Source organism: Orycteropus afer, unplaced genomic scaffold, assembly GCF_000298275.1.
Source record: "Orycteropus afer afer isolate SDZICR_OR568_19922 unplaced genomic scaffold, OryAfe1.0 scaffold00229, whole genome shotgun sequence".
NCBI lineage: Eukaryota > Metazoa > Chordata > Mammalia > Tubulidentata > Orycteropodidae > Orycteropus > Orycteropus afer.
The window spans coordinates 4,466,011-4,476,063 of record NW_006921816.1 but is presented as its reverse complement, the minus strand read 5'-3'; the positions used below and the strand labels follow the sequence as shown (position 1 = coordinate 4,476,063).

General features: G+C 37.1%; 1 protein-coding gene across 1 annotated transcript in view; it reads left to right on the top strand.

Annotated features, from left to right (window-relative positions):
- The window catches only part of PPP3CA (protein phosphatase 3 catalytic subunit alpha), a gene marked incomplete at its 5' end in the record, with an annotated part of 243,798 nt that overhangs the window by 170,227 nt on the left and 63,518 nt on the right, over positions 1-10,053 (top strand). The window lies entirely within an intron of this gene.

The window sequence follows — 10,053 nt, the reverse complement described above, 5'->3', positions numbered from 1 at the left end:
GAAGGAGAATTCTGGTAGCGTAGTGCCTAAGGCACTTGACTGCTAACCAGAAGGCTGGTGGTTCAAACCCACCAGCCACTCCTTGGAAGGAAGTTGGGCAATCTACTTCCATAATGATACTGCCTCGGAAACCCAAGGAGGGGTTGCTATGAGTCGGGTCTGACTTGACGGCACATAACAACAACAACATCTCTATAGAAGTAGATTGCCCAGTCCTCCTCCCGAGGAGTTGCTAGTAGGTTTGAACCGCCAGCCTTCTAGTTAGCAGTCAAATGCCTTAGGCACTATGTCACCAGAGCTCCCATATGTGGAATTAGTCCATCTGTAATATAATTTCCTTTTTTATTATCATAATTCATTATCACCTTCAGTGCTAAAGGTTGTCATATTCTCTTTAAACTCTTAGGTTGGTAATATATTTAACAAACTTAAGTATGTCCCTTCAATTGCAATAGCATACTATACGTTTACTCTTTGCTGTATTTCTACTAATAGTATATGATGATACTAATAATAATAGCACTAATAGCAACAGCAATAAAGATATTGATTAACCCCTTACCATGTGCCAAGCACTGCTCTAAGAGTTTCCATGTACAGTGAAACCTGTGAGAGCCAGAATTCGATGGTACTGCCTTGTTTTTTGGGGTCTCACAAGTTTTCTGCCTTTGATGGGATGCAACCACTTTTCCATCACTCATTTTAGTGGAAACTATTTGAGTTTTCCTTCTCTAACAGGTTTCCACCTTACACAGGTTCTGGCTTTCACAGATTTTACTGGATACGTGCATTTAATATTTTAACCTCGCTTTACATTACATTAAAATCTTTGTTTTATTGATGGAAAACTAGAGCAATAAGGATTAGAAACTTTTCCCAGGATTCACTCAGCTAGTCGGTAGGAGCACTGACACTGGAACACAGGCACTGTCCTCAGAGTTAGTTCACACGGGGACTGACTTCTGTCTTTGTTCTTCTGCCTCAACTTGGTTATGTGAAAGTTTGCAGTGTGTCACTTGCAGTATTCTGCTATTCATACAGAAAAAGAAAACCTTTTGAAAGAAAGAGTCGTTTATTATCACTTTCAAGTTACATGAGTGTTATATATCCAAATATATACATTATTAAAAGACTGAAGTTAGAATAACTTATATGCTGAAATAATTCATAGCTTCTTTTTAAAAGGATCCCTTAGAGCATAGAGTATCCTAAGGGGTGGTACTGGTGCAGCGATTAAGACCCAAATTGGTCAGCAGTTTGAACCCACCAGCTACTCCATGGGAGAAAGATGAAGCAGTCTATTTCCATAAAAATTTACAGCCTTGGACACCCTAATAGGAGTCAGAATTGACTCAATGGCAGTGGGTGTGGTTTTGGTTTTTTAGAGCACTTATAATTTTGCTTTTCTTACTCAGTTCCACAGTCAGAGTCTTTGCTAGAGACCACTTTACACATAGGTTAGTTTTAGGTGTCAATATGCTCACATTTTTAAACATTTAATTAACAGGAAGGAGGATGAAATTGAAACTAACCCATTAAGATTTAATGTTTAGGAATATTCTAATGGATTTCCTGAATGCTGTGGATAGTTAAGTGCTCAGTTCTTAACCAAAAGATTGGAAGTTCAGTTCCACCCAGAGGCACCTTGGAAGAAAGGACCAATGATCCACTTCCAAAAAAATCAGGTGTTAAAATCTCTATGGTGCACAGGTACACTTTGACCCACATGGGGTTGCCATGAGTCATTTGAAACAGACTGGACAGCAACTGGTTTGATATGTTTTAATTGAATTAATCTGCACATTATCTATATTTGCTCTCACAGATGACTTCTTAATTTTCTTAACTATCACTACTAAATAATTGTAAATTAGTCAGTTATATAATTGTAAAACTTCAATAAAGTAAATGATACGTTATTTGTGGTAATCCTTGCTTTTCACAAAGATTTAGCCTATAGAATCACACGATCGCAGATCTCAGAATTCAGCAATGCTTTAAATTATGTAATAAGGCCAGCACCTTGCACAAAGCCAGATCTTCCATACACATTCACTGTTGAGTGCTATTCTGCTTCCAATTCCATTCCCTGACAACTCTGATGGTTAGAAGAGTCTCTCTTACACTGTACTGAAACTTATTTCTTTATCAATATAATTCTCAATAAAGAAGTTAATGGGAAAAATATAGTAGCAATGCAAGTAAGTCTGTTTCCGTGAAGATTTACGGCATTGGAAACCCTATGGGGCAGTCCCTCTTACTCTGTGTGATAGGGTCACTGTGGGTCAGAATTGACTTGATGGCAGTGGGTTTGGTTATTTTGGTTTTAATGTAAGTAATGTTAAAGACTTCAATCAATGATTGTTAGTTGCTATTCATTATCTAGAAATTCTCAACCTGAAAGTGACTTTAGCACTTGAACCTGACAATGTCAAAAAGCCTGCAGTGACATCACTTCCATGGAAAATAATGTGGAGGTCAAGTGTATGGACTTACTGGTAACTTACTGTTAAGGATATTTTGCAGATAGCAACTTAGAACCATTGCAAGCCACAGCCCAAGGCTTGATAGGAAATACATGCTTGAAGGTGAAAAGAGTATTCTTGGATTACATGCAAATACCACCAGTTTTCCAGAGCTCTGGTAGTGTAGTGCCAAAGGCACTTGACTGCTAACCAGAAGGCTGGTGGTTCTAACCCACCAGCCACTCCTCGGAAGGAAGATGGGGCAATCTACTTTTGTAGTGATACTGCCTCAGAAACCCAAGGTAGGGTTGCTATGAGTCAGGTCCAACTCCAAGGCACCTAACAACAACAACAACCCACCAGGGTACAGTCCTTTATTATGCTTTTGGAGTTGATAAGTATCAACTGCTTTGAATGAGAGCAAGACCTGGGCACAGTAGTTACTATGTTCATGCCATTCTCCTATAGTAGTTTACAGCTTAACTCTCTCTCTGTATTTAGTCTAGGCTTGTTTAAGCCTTATTTTAGCTTTGCAATAATATAAACTAGAACCTAAAGGAATGCACCAGCTGAAACTGGTAAGGAAATCATAACTGTGAGTACTTCTTTCTTGTTTACTTAACAAAAATATTTAATTTAGGTATTTATATGAAGTTGTAATGTTGGAAATGATTCACAATCCTACAGTGGATTTGGACTAATTCTGAGGATCAGATTTTGGCTCTAACTTCTCTGAATCATACTTAGATGTGACACATTAGGTAGAAATTATAAAGTGGCAGACTATTAAAAATAACCATCCTCTCCTTGAGGAATTTGAAACTGAGTCATATTACTTATCAGATTGCATATCAGATGCCAGATGTTTTAACGGATTATATTAACATGTATATTTATCATTATTATTTAAATATAAATGTATTTATTTTACTTCTTTATTATTATAGATTTAAAGTATCTTCATACTTTGAAAATAGCATGTCAGGTATTATGATTCTGTTTTATAGGTTTGGAAGCCAAAGCTCAAATAAGGAGAAATATTTACTGAGTTCACAGTTATCATGTGGTAGAGCCAGTATTATGTCCACTCTATGTTATAGACTCATTCATGATTTTAAAATAGAGTCTAACATCTGAGGTGGCACATTACCTTTTTCCTAAATTCCTTAATGTACCTTTCAAAGCTGTCTTTGAGCTGTGATAAGTAGCCATTAATATCCCCTATAAGCTTCTTATTTTGAGGACATAAATGGAAGCTGGAATATGACTTAGAGAGACCTCAGTCAAGGGGAGAAGGAGGATATTCCACCGGCACCTGCTATACATCTGAAGAGAAGGTTCATTTATTCTTTGGTAGATGGCCTGCAATTTCCAACATCTTCAGAACCAAGCTAAAACTGATGTTACTGATTTTTTCTACTTGAATCCCTAGCCTCAGGCGTATGTTACCTTTTCAAGGCAATTCGCAGTGTTATTTTAAACAGTTGTGGTGTCTAGAAAAAAATTTTGATAGGACAAGAGACTATCTAGTTTTTCCAATACCCACACTCTCTAGGGATAAACCTGGGTAACACACCATTTTTAGGTCCACCTTTCTCTAACTCATAGAATCATGAAACAAATAGACCAAGAAACTAACATAACTTAAATAAAAGAAACATACTAGCATTACAGTAAACCCAGTAATTCACAGGAAGAAAATAGTGGTTGCATTTCTAAATGGCATTCTTAAGCCAATATGGTAGTTTTAAATAGATAACTAAATGACAAAATCCATTAATAGCACTCAAACTTTAATCTTAGAAATCTGTCATCCACTAGTTGAGGATGTCCAACTTTGGAGGTCCTATTTCCCTAGGTATCAGGGTCTTCTCAGGATTCTACTCAACAGTTCTTTCACTTTCAACTGTGTAAATCTTAAATGATCTCCCTTGAAAGATCGAAGCTCATTCTTCACCGACCTGGTGACTTCGTCAGACAAGAAAATGAAGGGTATAGAGTCATGCTTTTAATCTTTCAATAAACCTAAGTATATTGTATTGCTCATCTCCTAATGAGCAGTCACTGGAATATAGAGAAGAGTCTGCTTGTCTTAAACCGGGAAGAATTTGATTCAACACTGATCATTTCAGATCATGTCACACCTTCTGTTGCTGCAGATTTTGTAACCTTAAAACTCCCACCACCTTTTCAGCACAACAAACATATAGTGAGGAAGTATAGGTGGTATAAACCAAATCAAATTGCCATTGAGTCAGTTCTGACTAAAGATGTCCCCGTGTGTTACAGACTGAAAATGCTCCATAGGGTTTTCTTGGCAGTAATCTTTATTTGAGAAGATCACCAGGCTTTTCTTCCGTGACACTTTTTCTCTGGAACTGCCAGCCTTTCAGTTAGTAGCCAGGTACAAACTGTTTGTGCCACCCAGGGATCTATATAGATAGCATGTTGTTGTTGTTATTATGTGCTTTTGAGTCAGACCTGACTCATAGTGCCCCCTCCTTGCGTTTCCGAGGCAATGCAGTATCACTACGGAAGTAGATTGCCCAACCTTCCTTCTGAGGAGTGGCTGGTGGGTTTGAACTTCCAGCCTTCTGGTTGGCAGTCAAAAGCCTTAGGCACTGTGTACCAGAGCTCCTATAGATAGTATAGATAACTTAAAAGATCAGTAAGGAAACCAAGTTTTTGTTTTCTTTCAGACTTCTGTTCATATGTGTGGTTAGTTAATTTTTTTTAGGGCCCTGAAGAGTTGTTTTATGGTTCTGAAAAATTCCTTTTCTATCTTTTTTTTTTCCCTCCCTGCCTCCTTTCTTTACTTCTTTTTTCTGTTTTCTTTACTTAATCTTTTCATTAACCAACACTATTGAATGTAAACCATGCACCAGGTATGGTACAAGGCACTATAAAAGAGTGAGAGGGACCCAAGCTTTATGCGTGCTTTCCCTCCTCATCCTTCCACTTACTTTACTAAAAATTCCACAGTTGAGTAATGAGCTGGTTTAGAATTCATTATTGAGATTTTAAGAAGGGAAACATGTAACACATACACAAACACATGTGAGCACATACACACAAAGATAATATTGGCTCATATAGTTTCACAGAAGTGTCTGGTAGCATGTCCTTTACTTAGGAAGTAAAGATAACATCATCCACATTTTATGTAGGAGAATTGTTACAAAGTTAAAGGAAGTGCCATAGGTACCAAGAAAGATGCATGTACAAGGTATTAAAAAGAAAAAGAAAAAAAAAAAAAAAAAAGCAAACATTGCTATTGAGACCATTCCAACTCATGGTGACCCATGTGTTACAGGGTAGAACTGCTCCATAGGGTTTTTTTCTTGGCTGTAATCTTTAGGGAGCTCTGGTGGCGTGGTGCCTAAGGCACTTGACTGCTAACCAGAAAGCTGGTGGTTCAAACCCACCAGCCACTCCTAGGAAGGAAGATTGGGCAATCTACTTCTGTAATGATACTGTCTCGGAAACCCAAGGAGGGGTTGCTATGAGTGGGGTCCAATTCGACGGCATTGCCTTTTTTTCTAATCTTTAGGGCAGGAGCTCACCAAGTCTTTCTTACAGTGCTGCTGGGTGAGTTAGAACCTTTAAGTTAGTAGTTGAGCAAAAACTATTTGTGCCACTTAAGGACGTTGTGCAAAGTGCACAAAGGGTATGTAAAGGGTAAGAATATGATTTAATCAACTAAGTAAGAAGAGTAGAGCAAAGGTTAGAGGTGGGCATAAAAGGATTTTACATAGCACATGAATGAATGTGTGCATGTAGAAAATTAGGGTAGGTACTACTTGTAAATAATAAATTATTTCAGATTGTTTGAAATTCAGTCATTATATAGAACTTACTGAGAATCTGTCCATGAAGGACCCTATGATAGGTACTGAATTAATCACTTCAAACATTAAATGTCAAGAAAATCATTGCTGATTGCTGTCGAGTCAATTCTGACTCGTGACAACCCCAGGTGTGCAGAGTAGAACTGCTTCTTGATGTTTTGAAGGCTGTGACTTTCAAAGGCAGATTGCTAGGTGCCCCTGGGTGGGTTCAAACTGCCAAGCTTTCAGCCACTAGTTAAGTACTTAACTTTTTGTGTCACCCAAGGAAAATCATACTGAAGATTTACTCAGTGATGTAAATTTAGAACAGCATTATTATTGTCCAGTTACCTAAAAATTGTAGGCCTGAAATCAGTCTTCATGAATGATTTGAACACTTAGTTTGTGCCCAGCCCTGTGAGCTATAGAGTAGATGTGACTTTAAGTGGAGTCCTTGTTCACAGAACACAGTAACCATCATGAATTAGTAAATTTCCCTTTACTTGTTGTTGTTGTTGTTATGTGCCGTCGAGTCGGCCCTGACTCATAGCGACCCCTCCTTGGGTTTCCGAGGCAGTATCACTACGGAAGTAGGATTGCTCAACCTTCCTTCTGAGGAGTGGCTGGTGGGTTTGAACCACCAGCCGTTAGGTGACTAATAATAATAAAAAAAAAAGGAATCATTTTAGAACAGAATCCTTCAGGCACAAGTGCATGGGTCCAACCTCAAGAATTTTATCTATCAGGTCATAATCCTTCTGTGATGGTAGGACTTTGCCAAAAGTACACAGTGATGCTAGTTTTCTGCTTGGGTATCTACAGGTGAAAGAATTGGAAGGAAAAAAAAAAAAACATCCTGAGTCTTTCATGCAAATCCTTTTTTTGCTATTTCTGGATGGATAATTACTATGGAATACCCCCATTTGGTTTTCTCTTATCTTTGCTTCTTCTCTGCCCCAGTGTCCCCATCTTTTCAAGATGGAAGTGGTTGGTCAGTTAGAGATAGAAAGAAGAATGATGCTAGCAGAAGCATGAGAAAGGGAATAAAATTCAAGTCACCTCCATTCTTTGATCTCTCTTCTTCCAAACCTTAAAATAGGCCTAGTAGTATTGAGAATGCCAGAGGTATGATGAGAACATTGCAGTTAGAAACCTAAAGGTGTGGGGGAAAGGGAAGAAAAGAGCTTTATATTTCTCTTGACAGCTACTTGGGGTGTCCTGCACCCGTGATTTGGAGAGCTAGTCAGTACTGGTGAAGACTATTGTAGACAAGTTGAAAAAAGTTATTATGTTCTTTTGAAATGTTATTTTTTGTGTCTTATCAAAATTTCAAATTTTAGATAAGAGAGATACCTGTATTTTAGAGATTGAGAGATGGCCTAGCAATTTAGTACATGATTTGGTAGACAGCAGTGAACTAAGATCTAGGTTCTATTCCTTATATTTCACTACATTCAGGGGTTCCAGTTGCAGTTGAAGAAAAAAATAAGGGTCCAGTGCCCCTTCCCCATCTACCAACCAGGAGCAGTACCATGTTTATTGGTTTTACATCTTCTACATAAGCATGTTTTTCAAGACTAGGTACTACAGGTAAAAAAAAAAAGTTAAAATTATTGAACCCAATAATTGCATAATTCTAAGACCGTAATTCTGAAATCAGAAAAAGAACTCACCTCCCATCTTCCAGATTCATGGGATTAGTATTATTTCATTTATAACAAAATTTCTGTTCTTCATGATTGCATGTGCGACAGAAGAATATATGTTTCTGTGCTGAGAGATCTGCTCAGAATTACTGTAAATAACATAAGGTCCACAGTGTTACATTCTCTCTCCAGACCTGTGATACAGTTGTTAAATGACACAAGGTCATGTGTAGTTGTCAGTGGCATAGAAGAGTTCCTTGATGATTGTTTTTGTTCTTTTTATTCTCTCCCTGTGTCTCAGACAAGGTCTCAGGAGGTGGTCTGGAGTGATTCTTGAAGTGCAACCGTTTGTATTATTTATATTGCACTGGAGATAATGTCTTTCAAGTACTTCAGAGAAGAGCAGACAGAGTTCTGGTTGAGTTTTGTAATCCCTGTGACAGTCAGAGGCAGGTGGCATGGGCGGGGAATGTGGGAGGTGAAAGATGAAATGTTAACTGTGAATTTCGTGACTGGGGATATTTGGGACTGTTTTGGTTTAAATTTCTTTCCATATATTTTTTGTGATATATATTTATTACACAAAAGCATTGAAATTCATGATTACCTTATTAATGTAAGGTTATTTGAGAAGTATTTTTTCATGAATATTTTATGTTGCTGAAGAACAAAATGTACATACTGGCATATTTTCATTTTTAAGTTAAAGTTACTCTTTTTTTTTTGATTGAGAGAAAAATTAGAAAATACCCTATTAACAGCCTCTGGAATTACTGAGAATGTTAATTTCATTAATGATGAGGTCTTTGTTTCAGAATATTATTAACATCATGCATGTCTGAAAGAGATTATATCATTTAGTTAAGCCCAGGTAGTTAACAGGTGAGGTAACTGAGACCGACAGACATTTAACAACCTTGTGTCATGTGACTAATTAAAGATAGAATCCCTCTAGTAGTCTGGGTTCTTGGCCTTCCAGTTCACTGCTCTTTGAAAAAGAATAAACTTGGAAGGAGAAAAATGTATGTCCAGTTGTACACATTACATAATCTATGCTGTTAGGGCTAGTGTATCATGAATACTAGAAATACCAAGGACTTCAGATTCAAGCCAAAGCTGAAGTTTTCTACTTCCTAACTATGACCTGAGACAAATAACTAAACCTCTCTCTGCTCATCTTCAAAATGTGAATGATAGGAACCACTTTTGAGAGATATTGTGAAGATTTGTGATTACATTTGTAAAGGGCCAAGCATATCTCTGTCATATAGCAGGGGCTCAGTAAAGATAGTTACTGTTATAATATATTTTTATTTATGTTGGTAATAAAAATAAAACCTGAAAACAGGTATTTGCTATTTCATTAAAAACTCAAATAAATGGTGTTGAGCCAATGTTGAATGCATAAACACTTTTATCTTACCAGCTACAAAGCTATCTTTATCTATTAGACAAGCCTTACCCTCACTTGTGAATTTGCATCCTATTTTACTTTCCTTACATGTGTATTTGACAAAAACTAAAACCCCTTTAATTATGAACACCATGTTCAGAAGTTAAATTAGTATAACAGCCAAGCCTACAATTCATATATTTGTAATTTCTGAGAGACAGCAGGAAATGGTGGAAGAGAATTGATTTGGTGTCAGGAAAACTTTAAGTACAAGTGAGATCTGCCAGGTACTGGTTGCATGATCTTGAGCAAGTTACTTCATTTCTTTGTCAGTAATGTAAGGACAGTCACACCAGCTTCACAGATTTTTACTAGGATTAAATATAAAAAAACAAACAAACAAAAAATGGGAGCTCTGGTGGTTTAGTGCCTAAGGCATTTGATTGTTAACCAGAAGGCTGGTGGTTCAAACCCACCAGCCATGCTTCAGCAGGAAGATTAAATGTGCCATGTAGTAAATCTATCGAGATCCAGATTCTTCTTTCTTCCAGGACACTGTTAATAACATTTATTTTCCTTCCTCCTACTACACAAACCTAATGCTAATAAAATATGGGGTAAAATTAAGAAGAGAAATAACTTAAAAAGACAACTTAGATCTTAAACAATTATTTTTAAAATATGTAGATACACTTCTGTTGTGAATATGAAGCAAAACCAAA